This window comes from Phyllobates terribilis, unplaced genomic scaffold (assembly GCF_046119375.1).
Source record: "Phyllobates terribilis strain yellow unplaced genomic scaffold, ASM4611937v1 Scaffold_2__4_contigs__length_985480577, whole genome shotgun sequence".
Taxonomy (NCBI): domain Eukaryota; kingdom Metazoa; phylum Chordata; class Amphibia; order Anura; family Dendrobatidae; genus Phyllobates; species Phyllobates terribilis.
This window is the reverse complement of record NW_027362762.1, coordinates 514,701,214-514,721,537: the sequence shown is the minus strand read 5'-3', so window position 1 is coordinate 514,721,537 and position 20,324 is coordinate 514,701,214.

Below are 20,324 nucleotides of genomic sequence, written 5' to 3'. Positions count from 1 at the left end.
TATTTTTTCAGAGGTAGATGCAGAAAAAAATATATTCAGTTTGCAACCTGATGGAGGTCAGTATAGATGGACTAATACAACAAGTCCCACACACAGCTAGAAGCCCAATATTTTTTCAGAGGTAGATGCAGAAAAAAATATATTCAGTTTGCAACCTGATGGAGGTCAGTATAGATGGACTAATACAATAAGTCCCACACACAGCTAGAAGCCCAATATTTTTTCAGAGGTAGATGCAGAAAAAAATATACTCAGTTTGCAACCTGATGGAGGTCTGTATAGATTGATTAATAGAACAAGTCCCACACACAGCTAGAAGCCCAATATTTTTTCAGAGGTAGATGCAGAAAAAAATATATTCAGTTTGCAATCTGATGGAGGTCTGTATAGATGGATTAATAGAACAAGTCCCACACACAGCTAGAAGCCCAATATTTTTTCAGAGCTAGATGCAGAAAAAAATTATATTCAATTTGCAACCTGATGGAGGTCAGTATAGATGGACTAATAGAATGATGCTATGCCCAAAAGATTTTACTTCACTAGGTGCAGTAAAAAATTGGTATTCTATACACAGGTGGTATATCTTGCAACACAGATAGGCTACTCCACTGACTAACAGACTCTGCAATAGGCCAAAAAGGATTAGCTTTGCTAGATTCAGCCAAATGCTGTGAAAAAAACTTGCACAGCACTGGCACAGACCTGCCTGGCAAAAACTGATAGGAACTGATGTAACCTAGTCCTGAAAAGGACTCCAATTACAATTAGTCTTTACTCCCACAATCTATCTATTTAAGAGCACAGACCTGCCTGATAAAAGTCGTAGGAAATGCTGTAACCTAGTCCTTAAAAGGACTGCAATCACAACTATTCCCTACTCCCAAGCTATCTGTAGATTTGTGCGAAAATTGGCTTGAAATTAACAAGGTATAGCGCACACAGCAACAGCGGTGCCGTCTAACACGCAGCTGCAGCAGTGAGAAAATGGTGGCGACGGGGAAAATGGCTTGGTCTTATAGGGCAAGGACATGTGACATACACTGCCAATGACACATGCCCTTGCTTGTGTGAAAAAAAGCACTTCGCTCCGTGTGTGCGCTGCTGATAGGCTGACAGATTGCACCTCCCCACTGCAAATGCGGGAAAGAGAAAAAAAAATGGAGATCTTCAATGTTCCTGCAGAGATCCATCCCCTGCCCCTCCCCCCACCCCGCTGTACACTCAAACTGCGTATTAACATTAATTTTCATCATTACTGAGAAAAAATCCAGTTATGATTTTGGTGCACGAACAGTTATCGAACATAACCTCGAACAGCCGAATTTTTCTCAAATTGTTCGTATTCGCCGAACGGCTCGAACACCGCCCAAAACAGCTCGAATTTGAGATTGGCGAACAGTTCGAGTAGAACAACGCTCATCTCTAGTAATAAGTACGTTGGGGGGCGCCCGGTTTTACCCGTGGTGCTGGACGGTATGCCCATGAGCGCCTTGCTGGATACTGAGTCGCAAGTAACCACTATCCCTTATGTACTTTTTAAGCAGTATTGGACTGATGCTGATATCACACGGTATCCAGACAGTAACTTGAGCATCATCGCCAGTAATGGCTTACCCGTACCGCAGATGGGGTTCAAGGAGATGATCATTAAGATTGGTAAAGTTGAACTGCCGGCACAGGGAGTAATTATTGTGGACATTGACCGTCGTGAAAGTCACCCTAAAATAACTGTGGGTACTAACGTGATTGAAAATTGTCTTTCAGAGGTAATTGTAATTCTACAACAGGTGGCGGTGAATGCTAGTTCCAGCCAACAGAGAGTCCTCAACAAAGAGATAAAAGCCCTGATAAGACGGCAGCAGGTAGAACTGTCTGGTGGTGAGATCGGTAGCGTAAGAATGAGTGACCCATTCCCCATTTCCATGCCTCCCAAAAGTGAAATGATCATCTGGTGTCGGACTGCAATCGGGTTGAGAGGTAGAGACTACCAAGCCATGGTAGAACCCGTGTATTCAGACTGCAGGCCCACCATTTTGACAGCCAGGGGGGTGGTTGATGTCCGTCATGGGAGGGTGCCCGTCCGCATCCTCAACATTGGGGAGAGGGAAGTACACTTACCCAGGTACGCTACACTCGCCAAACTGTTTGTTGTCGAACACAAAGCTATCAGGGCCGTGGAACCCTTGCCTCCATCTCCACAGGCGGAGGGTAATGGCTCCCAGAAACAAAAGGAGGACTGGTGCCAGAAACTCCATGTGGGTGCTGACTCCACTCCCCTGCACCAAAAACAAGGAGTCTACCGGATGGTACAGGAGTACGAGAGAGTCTTTAGTAAGCACCCGTTAGACTTCGGCAGAGTAAAGGGGATAGAACACCACATCCGCACAGGGAGCCACCCACCGATAAAAGAAAGACACAGACCTGTACCCCCTGCACAGGGTCGGCTCCAGGTTTTTCTGGGCCCCGGGCGAAAGAGTCTCAGTGGGCCCCTTTAACACATACCACGATTCATGATGCAGAGATACGGCGGAGAAATATATATATATATATATATATATATATATATATATATAGTAAAATGCAAAGATTTCACTTCTTACATTACATGAGTGATATCTATTGTAAATTCCACAATAGCTCAGAAACCGGTGAATCGCTCCACACAGAATACTGGCCCCCATATAAGGCTCCATACGGAATACTGGCCCCCATATAAGGCCCCATACGGAATACTGGCCCCCATATAAGGCCCCATAAGGAATACTGGCCCCCATATAAGGCCCCATACGGAATACTGGCCCCCATATAAGGCTCCATGCGGAATACTGACCCCCATATAAGGCTCCATGCGGAATACTGGCTCCCATATAAGGCTCCATGCGGAATACTGGCCCCCATATAAGGCTCCATACGGAATACTGGCCCCCATATAAGGCTCCATACGGAATACTGGCCCCCATATAAGGCTCCATACGGAATACTGGCCCCCATATAAGGCTCCATACGGAATACTGGCCCCCATATAAGGCTCCATACAGAATACTGGCCCCCATATAACGCTCCATACAGGATACTGGTCCCCTTATAAAACTCCATACAGGATACTGGCCCCCATATAACGCTCCATACAGGATACCGGTCCCCTTATAACGCTCCATACAGGATACCGGTCCCCTTATAACGCTCCATACAGGATACTGCCCCTCATATAATGCTGCATGCAGGCTGTTACCCCCCACATAATGCCCCATACAGGCTGTCCCCCCCTTATAATGCTCCATGCAGGCTGTTACCCCCCACATAATGCCCCATACAGGCCTCCCCCTTTTAATGCTTCATGCAGGCTGTTACCCCCCGCATAATGCCCCATACAGGCTGCTCCCCCCTTATAATGCTCCATGCAGGCTGTTCCCCCCCACATAATGCACTATGCAGGCTGCCCCCCACCCTTTATAATGCCCCATGCAGGCTGTTGCCCACCTTATAATGCCCCATGCAGGATGTCACCCCCCCCCTTTATAATGCCCCATGCAGGATGTCCCCCCCTCTCTTTATAATGCCCCATGCAGAATGTCCCCCCCCCCTCTCTTTATAATGCTCCATGGAGGATGCCACCCCCCCTTCTCTTTATACTGCCCCATGCCTCCATACATTAAAAAAAAAAAATCAAATACTCACCTCCCTTCTCCTCACCTGCTACCTGCTGCCCGCTGCTCAGGTCCGAACGCCAGCGTTGTCGGCGTCTTCCAGCTCAGCGCTCCCTGTGACGGCTCAGGGGAGGGCGCGGTGTAAAGACGTCACCGCGCCCTCTGATCTGAGACGTCACAGGGAGCTCAGAGCAGGAAGACAGCTGATCTGCGGAGGCACGGGGAGAGGTAAGTATCCAGCTGCCGGGGCCCTGAGCAAGCGGCGGAGAAGGGCGGGCGCTGACACCGCTCTCCTCCGCCCATAGCCCAGCGGGGTGCGCGACCGCCAGTGGGTCCCTCTGCCTGCTCAGGGCCCCGGCATTTGCCCGGGTGCGCCGGGTGCTGACGCCGGCCCTGCCCCTGCACATTATCAGAACGCAAAGGACATGCTAAAAGAAATGAAAGAAGCTGGGGTCATTAGAGATAGCTGTAGCCCCTGTGCAGCCCCCTTGGTTCTGGTGAAAAAGAAGGACGGCACTATGAGAATGTGCGTAGACTATAGACAAATCAACCGTATCACCCATAAAGACGCATACCCGTTGCCTAGAATAGAGGAGTCTTTAGCCGCACTAAAATCAGCTAACTTCTTTTCTACTTTGGACCTTACTAGCGGGTACTGGCAGGTTCCTGTGGCAGAGGCTGACAAGGAGAAGACCGCCTTCACCACCCCGATGGGACTGAGCGAGTTCAACTGTATGCCTTTCGGGCTCTGCAACACACCAGGGACCTTCCAGCGGCTGATGGAATGCTGTCTAGGGCACCGAAACTTCGAGACGGTCCTCCTTTACCTGGACGACGTGATCGTCTATTCGAAAACCTACGAGGACCATCTAAAGCACCTGGCCGAGGTGTTCGAAGCCCTGGCTGGCTATGGCCTGAAGGTGAAACCATCGAAGTGTCACCTGCTGAAACCAAAGGTCCAGTACCTAGGGCACGTGGTAAGTGCGGAAGGAGTGGCCCCCGACCCTGACAAGGTCACGGCAATCAAGAGCTGGCCAAGCCCCTCGAACATCAAAGAGGTGAGACAGTTTCTCGGATTGGTAGGCTACTACCGAAGGTTCATCCCCGGATTCAATAGGATGGCAGCTCCTATGCAGGACCTCCTAATCGGACAGTTTAAGTCCAGGAGTCAAAAGCTGCCCTTCAAGTGGGATAAACCGGAAGAGGAGTCCTTCCGCCAGTTGAAGATGGCCCTCACGGGGGATGAGATCCTGGCCTACCCTGATTATGGTCAGCCTTTTATTCTCCACACGGACGCCAGTAATGTGGGACTGGGAGCAGTACTGTCCCAAAACCAACAGGGCAGAGAAAGGGTGATCGCGTACGCCAGCCGGAAGCTGAGGCCCACCGAGAGGAACCCAGAGAATTACAGCTCCTTCAAGCTAGAATTCTTGGCGGTGGTGTGGGCCGTGACGGAACGCTTCAAGCATTACCTAGCCTCCGCAAAGTTCACGGTGTACACGGACAACAACCCGTTAACACACCTAGACAATGCAAGACTTGGTGCCCTAGAACAGCGGTAGATGGCCCGTCTCTCCAACTATGACTTTGTGATCAAGTACCGGGCCGGCAAAACCAATGCCAACGCTGACGCCCTATCGAGGATGCCTCACTTACCTGAAGGTGACGAAGACCCAGAAGAGCTGGAGGAGGTAGAACTTCCCCTGTTTCACCGGTATGGAGCCGCTCAATACTCCCACCGCGTGAAGGAGGAGGATCTCACAACCGTGATGATCAATCCCCTACCTCACCACAGCTTGGCCGAGACCCAAGATAGTGACCCTGCCATCCGCCTGGTGAAAGATCTGCTGACCCAGGAGGACGCCCGCATGGATCCAGATGCTCCAGAGGAAGCCAAGCAGCTATGGAAAGAGAAGAGCAAGCTGTTCCTCTACGAAGGCAAGCTGTGCAGAAGGGTTGTCAACCACTGGACGCACGAGCTGACCTGGCAAGTCATGGTCCCAAGGCGGGACGCAGCTATGGTCCTGGGGGCTTACAATGACAGAGCGGGGCACTTCGGTTGGAAGAAACTGGAGTTCCTGCTAAGAGGAAGGTTCTTTTGGGTCGGCATGAGAGGAGCTGTAGAAAAATGGTGCAGAAACCGTGGCCCTTGTCACCTAAGGAGGAAGGACCGTGCCAGCCAGAAGACACCCTTGAGGCCCATCGTCACCACGCAGCCTCTTGAGCTGGTAGCTCTGGACCACGTCAAATTGGCTCCAAGCTGGTCAGGATACATCTATGCCCTGACAATCGTGGACCACTATTCTCGTTTTCTAGTGGTGGTCCCGGTAAAGGACTTGACAGCCCAAACAGCGGCCAGAGCCTTCCAGCAATACTTCTGCCATCCACACGGGTATCCGGAACAGGTCCTGACAGACCAGGGTCCAGCGTTCGAGGCTGAAATCTTCCAAGAGTTCTGCAACCTCTATGGCTGTAAGAAGATTCGGACAACGCCTTATCATCCACAAACCAACGGGATGTGTGAGAAAATGAACAATATAGTCATTGATCTCCTGAAGACGTTGCCCCTGGAGGAACGCAGCCTGTGGCCAGAAAAACTGCCAGACCTGATAGACTTATACAATCATATCCCGGTGAACGCTACCAACTGCACCCCGGCTTACCTGATGCGAGCCAGACCAGGTAAGCTGCCTGTAGACCTGGAGATGGGAGTCCTAACACCTGAGGACACCTCCCCTGATGCAGACTGGGATACGGAAAGGCAACTGCAGTACAAGAAGGTACAGGAGAGTGTGGAGAAGAGCCTGGCCCAGGTGAGAGAGAGGCAAGAAAAACTCTTCAACCAACACGCCCCTGCTGGTCCCCTAGAACCTGGTGAGCAGGTCCTGAAGTGGAAGAGAAGGCTACATAAGTTGGACGACCAGTGGGAAAGGGAGCCCTACACCATACTGTAGTCTGATCACGACAACCCGAAGGTGTGCGTGATCACCAAGGATGGAGGAGAAACCACTAGTACCGTCTCCAGAGACCACCTCAAAAGGTGCCCCGAGCAACTCCGTAGTGCACAAGAGGATCAGAGTGACCTTGAACCCGCAGAGGACAAGGAAGAAATGATCAGCACCATTCTCAGAAGTTCCCTCAGTCCTGGACACGAATAAACGATGCCATAGTGGTACCCGTCCTGCATTTCCTGCAACCGGCACAGCAACAACCAACACAAGAGCTGGAAGGTGAAGAAGAGGAGCAAGCGGTTCCAGAGGCAGAAGAGCCTGTACCAGCAGCCCAGGAGATAAAACCCTCTGCTGACAGTGAGCCTGCCATGCCTGCGGTAAGCCCTACCTGTACACCCAGCTGGTAGCTGTACCCCTAACGCTAGTGGGGAACGCCAAGATGGTCCACCACCAGACAGTGGGTTAAGGAGATCAACCAGGAGCACAAAGGGGCAGATACCTGCTTGCTGGAAAATATAGAGCGCGCTAAAATTGTAAATAACCCTGTTGCCAAATGTTGAAATGTTTGCAAAGTTACATGCCTGTTTGGTAATTCTGTGTTTCAGTTTCTTGCAGTTACCGTAAGGACTCACAGGTTATGGACTTTTTATAACCGGGACCTTGTATGGACTGCGTTCGGAGCCTAACCAAGGAATGAACTAAGACTGTGAAGGACTTGGGGTAGGACAGACCCCCCCACCTGGTTAAGGCTCCCCGTTGTATTGGTGATATGGACACCCGGTCACAGACCACACTGTGACCTTAAGAACTCAATCTGTGCGTCACTTGTATACTAATGTTTTATGGTCATGCATATTGTTCTTGTTACTGTTTAATCCCGGAGTACTAAATTCTACTAGGGGGGAATGTGTCACCCTGGCCTGGATGCCAAAAAATGTAATAAAGCTGTGTCTGACAGCAGGGGGGAGGTTCTCTAGTCAGGGGAACATTAGCATGCAGTACCTCCTGTCTCAGGCCAGTAGGGGGAGCAGGCTGCCCCTATAAAAGCTGGTACTGGGGGCAGGGTTAGAGAGAACCGGATGACCTGTCTCAGGACTGAGACTTGTCCCGGAGCAGAGCAGGGACAGAAAGTTGTATTGCACCTAAGAGGAAGTGTGGCAGGAGGAGAGCCACAAGCCAGAGACAAGAGGCGAAGTGAGCCTGTCTTGGCAGATAAAGGACTTAATTTACCAGACTTTGGTGTCTGAGGCTGGGAGGATTCCACATCCCACAGCAGATAACCAGTCCGCAGGGGACTGTATGTTCCTTGGCCTAAGAAACCTGGAGGCTCTGCCACAACAGAAGGGACCAGTAAAGGCCATACAGGCGAAAGTACACGGAAAGCTCGGAAACGTGGGCTCTTACCCTATAAGAAGGAGATAGCCAGAAGGAGCGCAGGAAGCACGGTAGGCCTACACCCTCACCCTGACCAGGGCCAATCTCCCAATTGCTCTCAGACATCCAGGTCCCCTCCTAGCCGGGACTGTTTATGGGTCAGTTTACCTGTTCTAGTAAAGACCCTGGACTGCAACCTGTTGTCTGTGTGCTCCTTCGCGCCTCCAGCACTACCGGTACTGGGACTCTCACCACCATCACTCCCACCATCCATTATACTGCCCTGGGGCCGCACTCTTCCCGTGGGGAGTCACACTACCCTAGCTGCACACCTCATCAGCCCCAGCGGTCTGCATGCAGCGGCGGTTCCTAATAACCACAATCCACGGGTGGCGTAGTCGGACATTATCAATAGCGCATCGCAGACTACCACTGGCCTGACCACCCTGAGCCACAGAACCGGGTTGCCACTACTACTCCCATCGTTTCCCTATTGCCCGGATCCGCGTGCCCCACAGCCCAGGGGGCGAGTCACTAGCTTCAGCCAGGTCCACAAAAATAGGCCAAGCAGGGGCTGGGCGGAGGCTGGGCAGGGTGAAGCTAATTAATGACGAGTTGTGGCATACCATAAACATCAAATATTACTCCAGTCTCTAACTGTAATAGGATTTGTGGCGAGGCGCACAGTGGTGCACGCCACTTTTAAGACGCACCATATTGATTAAGAGCCATGAGATGACAGGGAGCCTACATTGGACATACCAGTAAACTAACCAAGCTAAATAGTAAGCTTGACAATCTATTCCAATCGCACCCTATGTTTTATATATCAAAGCAAAAATTGAATGAAAAGACTCTTAACCTGACATTAGCTGTATATTAGCTGTTTTCAGTTTATTCCAGATTTAGGATGGGAATTAGAACTATAGGCCCCGATTCATCAAGAGTGGTGATTTTTCACACCAGTCTTGATGAGGAGGCATGCTGTAGTCAGATGCTCCAGATTCATTAGAGGCACATGCCTCTTAATGAATCAGGAGCATCCAACCAATGTTGTGCGCCTCTGTGCCCTAAGTAAAAATAAAAAGTTAAAAAAATGTATGTTTCAAAAAAATGAATAAAAACAAAATATAAAAATTTTAATCACCCTCGTTCTCCCTCGTTAAAAATAAAGGACAGTCTTAAATAAGGGTCTCACTGGAGTACAATTTGCCTAATTCATTAAGAGGTGCATGCCACTTTATGAATTAATCCCATTTGTTAACTTGCGTTAACTGGAATACCTTTCTGAAGTAAAAGTGGGGTAACTTTACATGAATTTGTCCCATCTGCGCTACACCTGTGTTGGAATAGCTGCCCGAGACTGGTGTGCAAATTGAAATATTGCAGCTTATTAAGATGTTTTATATATACTGTACGTGGTACCGCTGCTTTCATAAAAGTCCGATCTATCAAAATATAAAATTAATTAGCCCAATTAGCAAAAACTGTAAAAGAGGAAACGTACAGTAATTAAAACTCCAGAATTACAGTTTTTTGGTCGCCATAACTCTGCAAAAAATGCAATAAGAAGTGATCAAAAAGTTATATCTACCCCAAAATGGTATCAATAAAAACATCAGGAAAATGAACAGAAGCAAAAAAAATTTTTACAAATTCCCAAATTCTTTTTTTAACCACTTATATTAACAAAAAACTATGTTAGTTTTGTATTGTTGAAATCATATTTTCAGATCATTTTTACTAAACAAAACCCCCCCAAAAATGTGGAATTGTGAGGGAGAGGGGGGTTCATAATTTCACTTCACTTGGAGTTTTTTTTCTCGTTTTTCAGTATATCATATTGTAAAATGAATGGGGACATTCAAAAGTACAACTCCTCCCCTCAAAAAGAAGTTCTTAAATGGCTATATGGATATTAAAATAAAAAAAGCTATGGCTCTTGGAAGAAGGATAGAAAAAAATGAAAGCACAAAAGCGAAAAATCTCCCATTCCTTAAGAAGTTAGATGGGTGGCTATTTATCATTTAAACCAGGCTAGGCAGGGAGACACCAGGGAGTAAGTTGCCCCGTTGACTCTTTTTTCAGTATTCAGACCATTAGTGGAACTCTGCAGTGTTCCAGAGTAAACATAGATGTTTGTCTTTATTTTATGCTGCCATCGGTTCAGGCAGCATGAATCTCTTTACATGTTCCCTTTAAAAGCATTTCTAACACTCCATACCAAAAATCTATCCTTTGTGCGTTAGAAAACATTGCCTGTAGAAAACTAATTGGAGCTCTGTCATACTCTATTAAACAGAGAAATCCTAAATATCAAAACTTAAGAAATTTTACGCACTTACTTGACCATAATGTACACAATGTCACATAATTTACCCTGTCTAAACAACAGAAACATCACTGTTAAAGATGTTAAGATGTATAATAACGTATGATTGGAGTCAAGTGGATGTAGTCAAAAAGGCCAAAAACATTATTCATCACCTTAATATAAAACAGACAATATTTGTAATATAAAGATCTGGACTATAACAACACTTTAACAAGCTCACATAGTTAATGAAGATGATCTGGTTCCACGTCCATGCTGTAAATCTCCTGATCTACTCCATCGATTAAAATTGGCATGTGCATACACAAAGCATTATGTTGCAGAATGTAGCCAATATCTAATGGATTGACAGTGGCATTTAGATAATCCTTAAAGGGGTTGTCCAGGATCAATAAAAAGTAGCCAAGAGGGGGAAATGCTATAAGACATATTACGGTTTTGAAGCAACCAACAAGTCTTTGCTTCCTTGCTTCAACGCTGATGTCACTTTGACACATGTCACATCACTGAGTGCAGTGATTAGCTGCAGCAGTCACTTGTGTCATCAGTACTGCAGCAAGTAAACAAAAGCTAACCAGGAGCACTGGAGCAGCTGAGGGTGTAACAAGTAACTTATCCTTTTTATGGCTTTTTCCATCTTTGCTATCTTTTTTTGATCCCAGAAAATCCGTGCCGTTGTGGGATGGCTTTTATGCTATTTTTGATCAAAAACAGTGTTACTAAGAACCCTATTTTATTTAAATGCACTTTTACTCTTTACTAATTTAGTTACAGCAGGGTTTATGTTGATTTTGTTTCTTGTAGGTTTTGTCTGATTTATGCCCATTGTGAACATGCGTTTATGTGCTGCATGTATACCAACTTAAACCAAGCTTAATTTTTGTGTTTTTTCTTTGTATTTTTTGCAAGCCAGGGTGTGGCCTTCCTTCCCGGAACTGGAAATTACATTTAACCCTTGAACGCATACCTGGGGCCTCCAGGCCCGCCCTGTTAATTGTTTTCTATTTTCTGCAAGATTACTTTAGTTAGAATTTTGAAACTCTAGGTATTCCTCAGGTATATAGTTGTTTGTCATTTCCAGTTGTTCATTTATTTTTATGTTACAGGCATTTTCGGTATAACAACTCTTTTTTGAAAATACCCATTTTTATGGTCATGCGTTCTAGGGTTAAATAGCTTCCTAAGGCTGGTGTCCACAGTTCGGAACGCAGTCCTTTGTCTGCCCTTATTCACACACTGAGGTCAACTCTGACACATGGTAAGGTTTTTAATTTTAGACAGCGTAGGACCGTCCTGAATAGGGTCTCCATGGGATTGCTCTTATATTATTTTTGATCAAAAACAGTGTTACTAAGAACCCTGTTATTTAAATGCACTTTTGCTTTTTTACTTACTTAGTTACAGCAGGGTTTATTTTCATTTTGTTTCTTGTAGATTTTGTCTGATTTATGGCCATTGTGAACATGCATTTATGTGCTGCATGTATACCAACTTAAACCAAGCTCAAATTTTGTGTTTTTGCATTGCTTGAAATTCTTGTGCTATTAGGCAAAATCTGTAACAAATTTCACCCAAATTGACATCCAGATTTTTAGTCCTGGTCACCCATTCACCTGTGGTCAGGTAGGACTGCAGCCTCTCAACCTCATACCTAGGTCACTGAGCATGGACACAAGGTAACAGTGATGCTATAATGGAAATAGTAATATCCTGGTACAGTAGTTATGGTCATAGAATATCAAAGTACAGGGCTGATGAACAAAGTGATGCCACGAATCAGGAATGTTGGGCACACTGATATCTCACTGCAAATCATCAACTGTTCAATGTCAATGAGGATGTGCAAATGGTAGTCTCCCTTTTCAACTATCAGCAGTGGAACTTATGTAGACAATGTAAGTTGCCTTTCTGTCAGCTTGAACCAATTTGCCCATTCTCCTCTAACCTTCTGAATTAACAAAAACTTCTTGCAAGCAGAACTCACTGGATAATTTATGTTGTGCAGTATTAGTAAATCCCAAGAGATTGTACTTTTCTGAAATAATCAAACCACTCCAATTATGTAAATATCAAAGTCACTTAATTTCCTTTTTTTGGTATTTTACTACCATGTATATTATATTAATGAGATATTATTGAAGTGTGGAGGATGATCGCCTGTTCTCTTTTTGGCTCTGACCTGTTTACTCTCTAGCATTGACTCACCTCACCCTCAGCTGTTGCCACAATGTCTTATGTGCTGTGGCAGAGCATGCACATGTGTGAATAGGAGATAAATTTAATTTATGGTAAAACCCTGTGGTGTTCTGTTATGCACACGCCCGGGCTGACTGGCGTGTGCGTGATTTAGTGATTCCACTGTGCCATGAACCGGAGAGTGCCTGGAGGGGCGTAACTAAGTATCAACCCGATCCGACCAAGGTCGCACAATGGCTAACGACGCCGTGCACCAGGGAGGAACCGTGTAGAGGGACCAGGTGCTACTCCAGGCCAGACCCCGGACACGGCTGTTGACCCACACCAATACAGGAACAGGCAGGTTAGGCTGGCATACAGACAGGTGGGTATTGGCAGGCACGGCTGGCATGCAGACAGGTGGGCACTGGCAGGCACGGCTGGAGTGCAGACAGGAGGATACTGGCAGGCACGACTGGTATGCAGACAGGAGGGTACTGACAAGTACGGCTGGCGTGCAGACGGGGAGGTACTAGCAGGTTGGAGCACAGGCTGGATAGGGTCCAGTACAGGCTAGGATTCAGGAACAGAACCGCAGATGCGGTAGACAAGCAGAGCAGAGAGGAACCGCTGGAGCGGTGGGCAAGGCGGAGCAGAGAGGTAACGCCGGAGCGGTGAGCAAGCAGAGCAGGGGGAAACCGTCGGAGCGGTGAGCAAGGCAGAGCAGGCAGGAACCGCCGGAGCGGTGAGCAAGACAGAGCAGGCAGGAACCGCCGGAGCGGTGAGCAAGGCAGAGCAGGCAGGAACCGCCGGAGCGGTGAGCAAGGCAGAGCAGGCAGGAACCGCCGGAGCGATGAGCAAGGAAGAGCAGGAAGGAACCGCCAGAGCGGTGAGCAAGGCAGAGCAGTCAGGAACCGCCGGAGCGGTGAGCAAGGCAGAGCAGTCTGGAACTGCCGGAGCGGTGAGCAAGGCAGAGCAGTCAGGAACTGCCGGAGCGGTGAGCAAGGCAGAGCAGGCAGGAACCGCCGAAGCGGTGAGAAAGGCAGAGCAGGCAGGAACCGCCGGAGCGGTGAGCAAGGCAGAGCAGGCAGGAACCGTCAGAGCGATGAGCAAGGCAGAGCAGGCAGGAACCGTCGGAGCGGTGAGCAAGGCAGAGCAGGCAGGAACTGCCGGAGCGATGAGCAAGGCAGAGCAGGTAGGAACCGCCGGAGCGGTGAGCAAGGCAGAGCAGGCAGGAACTGTCGGAGCGGTGAGCAAGGCAGAGCAGAGAGGAACCGCCGGAGCGGTGAGCAAGGCAGAGCAGGAAGGAACCGCCAGAGCGGTGAGCAAGGCAAAGCAGTCAGGAACCGCCGGAGCAGTGAGCAAGGCAGAGCAGAGAGGAACCGCCGGAGCGGTGAACAAGGCAAAGCAGAGAGGACAGGGCTCTGTTCACACTGAACAGATTGGAAAGGAAAAGCAGAACCAGATACACACAAGGTACTTGCAATGAAGTAGCGAGTGACTCCAAACTCACAACAGAAGTACAGAGACTATGAGTACGAGTAGGTGCAGATTCAGAGACTGCAGGAAAAGGGAAGGTACGGACACAGAGACAAACAGGCTAGGAGAGTGTTCAGACAGGAACTGACACTGCAACAAGATACAGGAGTGAGTCTGGGTATATGGCCCCCAGAGAGGCGGACAAACAGGCTAGGAGAGTGTTTAGACAGGAACTGACACTGCAACAAGATACAGGATTGAGTCTGGGTATACAGACAAACAGGCTAGGAGATAGTTCAGACAGGCCTGGGAATACAGCCCCCAGGTTGGCGGACAGGCAAGAACAGAACGGGACGGGACCTGACACATCAGAGGCAAGGAGCCCTCTGAAGGTAAGAGTTGCTCAGGCATCAGCTTCAGGGTGGAGCTGGTTTAAATATCCAGTGACAGCCAGCAATAGGCTGGAGATGCATTAGGGGTGTGCCCACAGCAGCTACAAGAAACAGGAAGTAACCGGGCCGCCGCCCTAAGCAGTCAGGACAGGGACAAGCAGACAGCAAGAACAGAAACCAGGCTGGCAGACTGGACTGAAGATTAAGTTTGCGATCTTGCATAGTGGGAGATGGTACACTATGCAAGTACGCCACCAGGTATGTTACATGTTCCTGCTACAATTATTGTACTCTTGATACACTCAGCTCATTTGACTTCTCATTTGCTCTGGACCACTGAATGTCTGGCTCAACTACACTCCAATTACCAAGTCTTGGCTCATCTGACCACCCTCCTTGACTACTTTTTCTGAGTCCGGGCTGTTGTACCACTATTACAGAACCCTGACTTGTCTGACTACCCCTTCTACCAATGCTACTTGGCTTATCAGCTCTGCTTCTCTAACACTTTCGACTATCTGCTACATTTATAACTCATCCCTAAAATCACATAGGTAACTGTGTAACTTCCATTGCTCGCTCATGTACTGCTTGACCTCGCTTCAGTTCAGTTCTCCATGCTACCCCTTCCAGTGCATAATATAGACTTTCATTTGCTGTGGACAACATCTACCTTCTCTCTTGCTCAAGCACTTAAATCCTAGGCCAATTGAGGTACCTTGAAACTCATTGTGGGAATACTGAGTGTTATAGGGAAAATTGTGCTATACATAGGATTGGTTCTTTTGTTGCCCAAATCTGACCGTTACTGCTGATCTCTGATAACAGAAGGCAGGAAAAGGAGACTACATATAAAGAACCTATCACTTAATACTTGTAGATCCTAATCTGCTAGTGAATGGGAAGAATAAGCAAAGCAATGTGAAAGTGTTTTCTGGGCATTGCTTTATGTGTCCTGCTATGTAGCTGACTCTATATGGACTTTGCTATGGCTGCTGCTTAATTTAACCCAAAATGCAACACTGAAAACTGGCATCAAATTTATCTTGACTATTTGGGCAATACTCTGTTTACTCGGATTATTGCAACAACTATGTGTCATAATAATACATTACATAGGCTTTTAACCAGTCTATAACTTTGGTTCGCTCTGTATTAGGATATTAGAAATGTAGAATATGGCTTTATGCAAAGAAAAATATACGTCAGTCATTAAAAGTCAGTGTTTAATTTTATCACATTAATACTTTATTAATATTTCGAAACGATTGTGCCACAGGAAAGTATTCTCTATTCCTATGACAGGAGTCAACTTCCTGATCACTGGGGGTCACACTAATTCATACGTGTCAAACTCTGGCCCGTGAGCCAAATCTGGCCTGCAGGGTGATTATTTTTGGCCTGCGACACCAGAACCACCACCTTTATGTGGGGCAATTATTCTGCATGGAGGCCTTTGTGGGGCCCATTATACTGTTTGGAGGACTATGTTGGGGCCATTATACTGTTTGGAGGACTACGTGGGGCCCATTATTCTGTATGGATAACTGTGTGTGGTCCATTATACTGTGTACTGGTTGACCAGTGACTTAGTCCATGTTTTTCATTTTGGCCCTCTGTGTGTTTTGAGTTTGACATCCCTGCACTAATTCTTAAAATGGAGTTCTGAAGGGCCTCTCTGAATATAAGTAGAGGTAGAGCATGGTATGAGCCTGAGTAAGGAGCTGGATCAGCTCCGTAATGAGTATCTTGAATAAAGATATGTTTTATTCAAACCCTTTACTCTCTGGTTGATGGCAGTGCTTTATAGCCCAAAGTTTTATCCTTTTAATCCATATTGCGTCCATTCGGATCTTCATCATCCGAAGATCCAGAAGGTGTAGCTGTAGCCAATGGAGAACCTTTCCCTGCTTATGACGCGCCCCCTGGGCCATATTCTTTAGGGGGAATATCCGGAGCCGGATCAGATGGGGGTTGTAGTCTTCCGAGTGGCTGTGACCCGGTCCGTGCCCAGGGTGTCAAACTCAGTTGTATGTGGCAGTCCTACAGATGTTAATAAGTTCTTAATGTCGACTACGCCACCCGTTGTATTGCGGTCACTATGGCCGCCGCTGCAGCAGGGTCCGCTGAGGCTGATGGTGTTGGTGCAGCTTTTGGTGGTATAACCCCCAACGGGTGGGGTATAGCCTCAGGGGGTCAGGTGCAGAGGATGGGGGTTGTGGTGGTGCAGCATAGGTGTTAAATGAAGACAGAGTCGGGTTATGCAGTTTAGGGTATTTACTCACTGCTGATGTTCCGGTCACTCCAGCTTCAAGTGACCTCCCGAGCCGTGCTGCATCCACCAGGTCCTGGATCCAGCCAACCCCCAAGCAAGTCCGGAGCGTGACCCTGAGCTCTCCTTCTGTCCTTTCTCTGGCCGTCCCCACTAGTGATCCACCCAGGTCCAGCTCCCTCGGGCCTTCTGTTGGGAGACCCTTGGCCTTGGGTTCCCTGACCCTCCACGTGGTATGCCTTCGTGGTGGATGTGGTGGGTGGCTGTGGCAGACGCTGCCCACGGCCTCCGGTCTCTGGCTGGGGTGTGTTTTTGCCCCCACCAGCTTGGGTTCCGGTACCCTGATGCCAACTCTTCACCCGCTGATGGACTTTGGGTTCTCAGAGTTCCTTTTCTGTTTCCCCCTCTGGGTCTCTCTTGCTTTCTCCTCTCTCTCTCTCTGGGGCTCAGGCTTCTCTGCTCTTCTCCTCTGACTTCTCTGCAAAGACTGGCTGACTGACCCTGTTCTTTGATGGTGCCCACCTTAAATACTCCCTCTATGTGTGAGCTCAGGTGACCAGCACCCAATGAGCTCCTATCTTTACCCAGGCTGCTCCCCCTATCTGCCCCTACACTACTTGGGATGTACCACCCCCCTCCCACTCCAGCCAGGAACAGACTCGGTCGTACCTGCACATTTCTAAGTGGGAGTACCGTCGGCCTGTTCCCCGGAAATGGGATGTGTGTAGTGCATGCAGCCTACCGAGCTCAGTTCCACACTCCATCCTTACCCGGGAGTGGAATATCACACCTCTGGGTTGAGGTGCAATACCCCTGTAGCAGCCGAATCCTCAGGGTGCTACACTTATGTAAGGAGATGACCAGCTTCCATGTTCCCCCTGAAGACATCAATGCTGCTGTGGTATAGAATATGAATAATGTTTTGTTCCTGATATGTTTCCTTGTGGGCTAGAGGATTAACAAACGGCCAAAAGATGCCACTGTCTAGAATGTAGGTGAAAGGTGAAGTTTGCCAGTAGCATGGCACGCATTTATGACAGTGTGAGGACAGCAGTTGGGCACTTTAGGAATCTCTAGGTAGTTTCCACAAGCAGGAAGTGAGTTCAGGAGTAGCGTGCAGTACTTCAGAGAGCTGACAGGCTCTATATTGGCTGCTAGGGTAGACGTGGTCTAAATCTAAAAATTGCTCAGACAAGATAAGTTTATATTGTGCAATGAAGTCATTAAATTTTATTGAGTAATCAAAACACCCAAAAAAACACAAATCATAATACACGACATATACATATATATACATAAACACAGACAGTTTAAAAAGCAACAAGGTGTATGCAGAATAAGATATAAATAGTATGCAGGACACAGGTGAGGAACATCAGGTCAGTGATCTTAATCAAAAGTACATAGCACTGAGCCACTTCAATAGATTCAAAAAGCACCGCAAATGCAAATTTAGAAAAAAAAAAAAAAAAGGTTAGAAGTGACTCAATGCCTTAAGGCTATGTGCCCACGATGCAGAAATGAAGCAGAAAATTTCTGCAGCATTTCTGCATCTCCCTGGCAGAAAAAACGCATGCAGATTGTGCATGCGTTTTTCCTGCAGAATACATGCGGATTCACATGCGTATTCACATGTGTTAACGCATGTGTTTCCGCATGCGGACTGACAAGCACTTTCCAGGCGATAGCATCACTTGGAAAGTGCTTGACAACTAGGTCATACTATATAAATCCATGCAAACGGCATGGATTTATACAGTGTGGCCGTAAAAATAAAAAAAATAAATACTCACCCCCGATGCCCCGGCGTGTGCTGCAGCGCTTTTCCTGGCTTCTTCCGGGTTGCCGGCACATCGCGAGACAGCCTGCGGTCACATGACCGCGACGTCATCTCAGGTCCTGGAAGAAGAAGCACTGCCAGCAAGCAGAGAGAAGCCGCCGGACAGGTGAATATAAACTTTATTTGTTATTTTATTCTTTTTTTTACAGGTACAATGGTACCCAGGTCTGGATGAGAGTCTTCTCTCCTCCAGAACTGGGTACCATCCACACATTGAGATGCATGTTATCCGCTTGTACAAATGTACAGACGCGGATATTATGCATCTCAATGCAAGTCAATGGCGGCGCTTCCGCAAAATTAATGAACATGCTGCGGATTTATGAGCACTGCAGAAACGCTGCGGAAAAATCCGCAGCATGTGCATTGACATTGCGGAATGCCATTGGGGACCATGGGGTGCAGATTACCATGCGTTTTTGATGCGTTTCGGCTGCGGAAATTCCGCAGCATAAACGCATGAAAAACGCATCGTGTGCACGCAGCATAAATGTCACTATAAAGTGCAAATGCAAATTCAGGATATAAATAATTTAAAGTGACTCAGTGCTTAAACAAATATCAGGTCTCTGGCCAAACAAAATGCAAATACGAATTTATTCAGGTCAAGGTGTCTTTAGTGTTTAGGCAAATATTGATTCTATGGCCAGACAACAAAATAGATGAGTTGTCATATCAAAGTGGCATGGTGTTAGTGTCCACTTAACAGGTAATCAAATCTCAATAGAGATATACATGGTCATAGCATGAATTTGTCTATACATATAAAGTGCAATGCACATAAAGTAACAAAGTAGAACAATAGCTTATAACCATGGATATTGCATCACAAACATAACATGAAATACCTGGATTCATGCTGCAAACACCAGGTGTAATGAAAATCCACACTCCAACGCACGTTTCACAAGTATGCTTCCTCAGGGAGTGATGTTAGGTTCTGGTGTGTGTAGTCCCTTATATACCTTACAAGGATCATGTGACCCTTTGCCACAGATGCTTCCTATCGGGCGCATGATTACATCCTGCCGCAATGGCCGCGCATCCCTCACGGGCCCAGCCGCAACGTCATGGAGAGGCGCAATTGCGCCGCCACGTGCCGGGCGCGCGACAGTACGCGTGAGCACGGCGGAAGGAGGACATGCGCACACATCCTGGAGCCATATTGCTGAAGGGAAAATAAGAGGGCAAGCCCGCATAACAATAGAACAGGACATATACGTATTCAGAAAAAAAAAAAAAAAGCACCTTCTATATTTTTCTATTTTTCTCCCCTTTTCTTTCTCTCTCCCAGTTGACAACCAGTAGCCCAAATTCAAGACCCATTGTTAATGCATACATAAACAATAAAAATGCAAATATCACCAAAATGTCCCATCCAAGGATATGCGTACAATACAGCACATCCACAATAATGATATAGAGCCCGGTCAAGCAAGGCATAGCCAGGGTTATCCCAGTGTTCATGGGGGCATTGTATATCCAATAGGTGGTATTTTCAATGTACTATCATCAAATAACAATCCATAATACAAGGATATAGATACAGTTGGGAAGCCATTAAAAAGATATGGCCACAAGTCCAAACCACACTACTGGAGAAAAGAGACATGCATTAGACACACACACGAACAATTATCAATAAACCAGTTAAAAATACATATGTATATTGAAATACTAAGGACAATACAAGAATATATATTTAAACAAACACACATATGTATATACACATACAATTACATATATACATACAACATATATATTAAAAATTATTTTATAAAAAAAGGGGTTCAGAGAGGCAGCAGCACAGGGACCAACCAATCCCTTATAAATAGCTAGAAAAGCCCCATTGATCA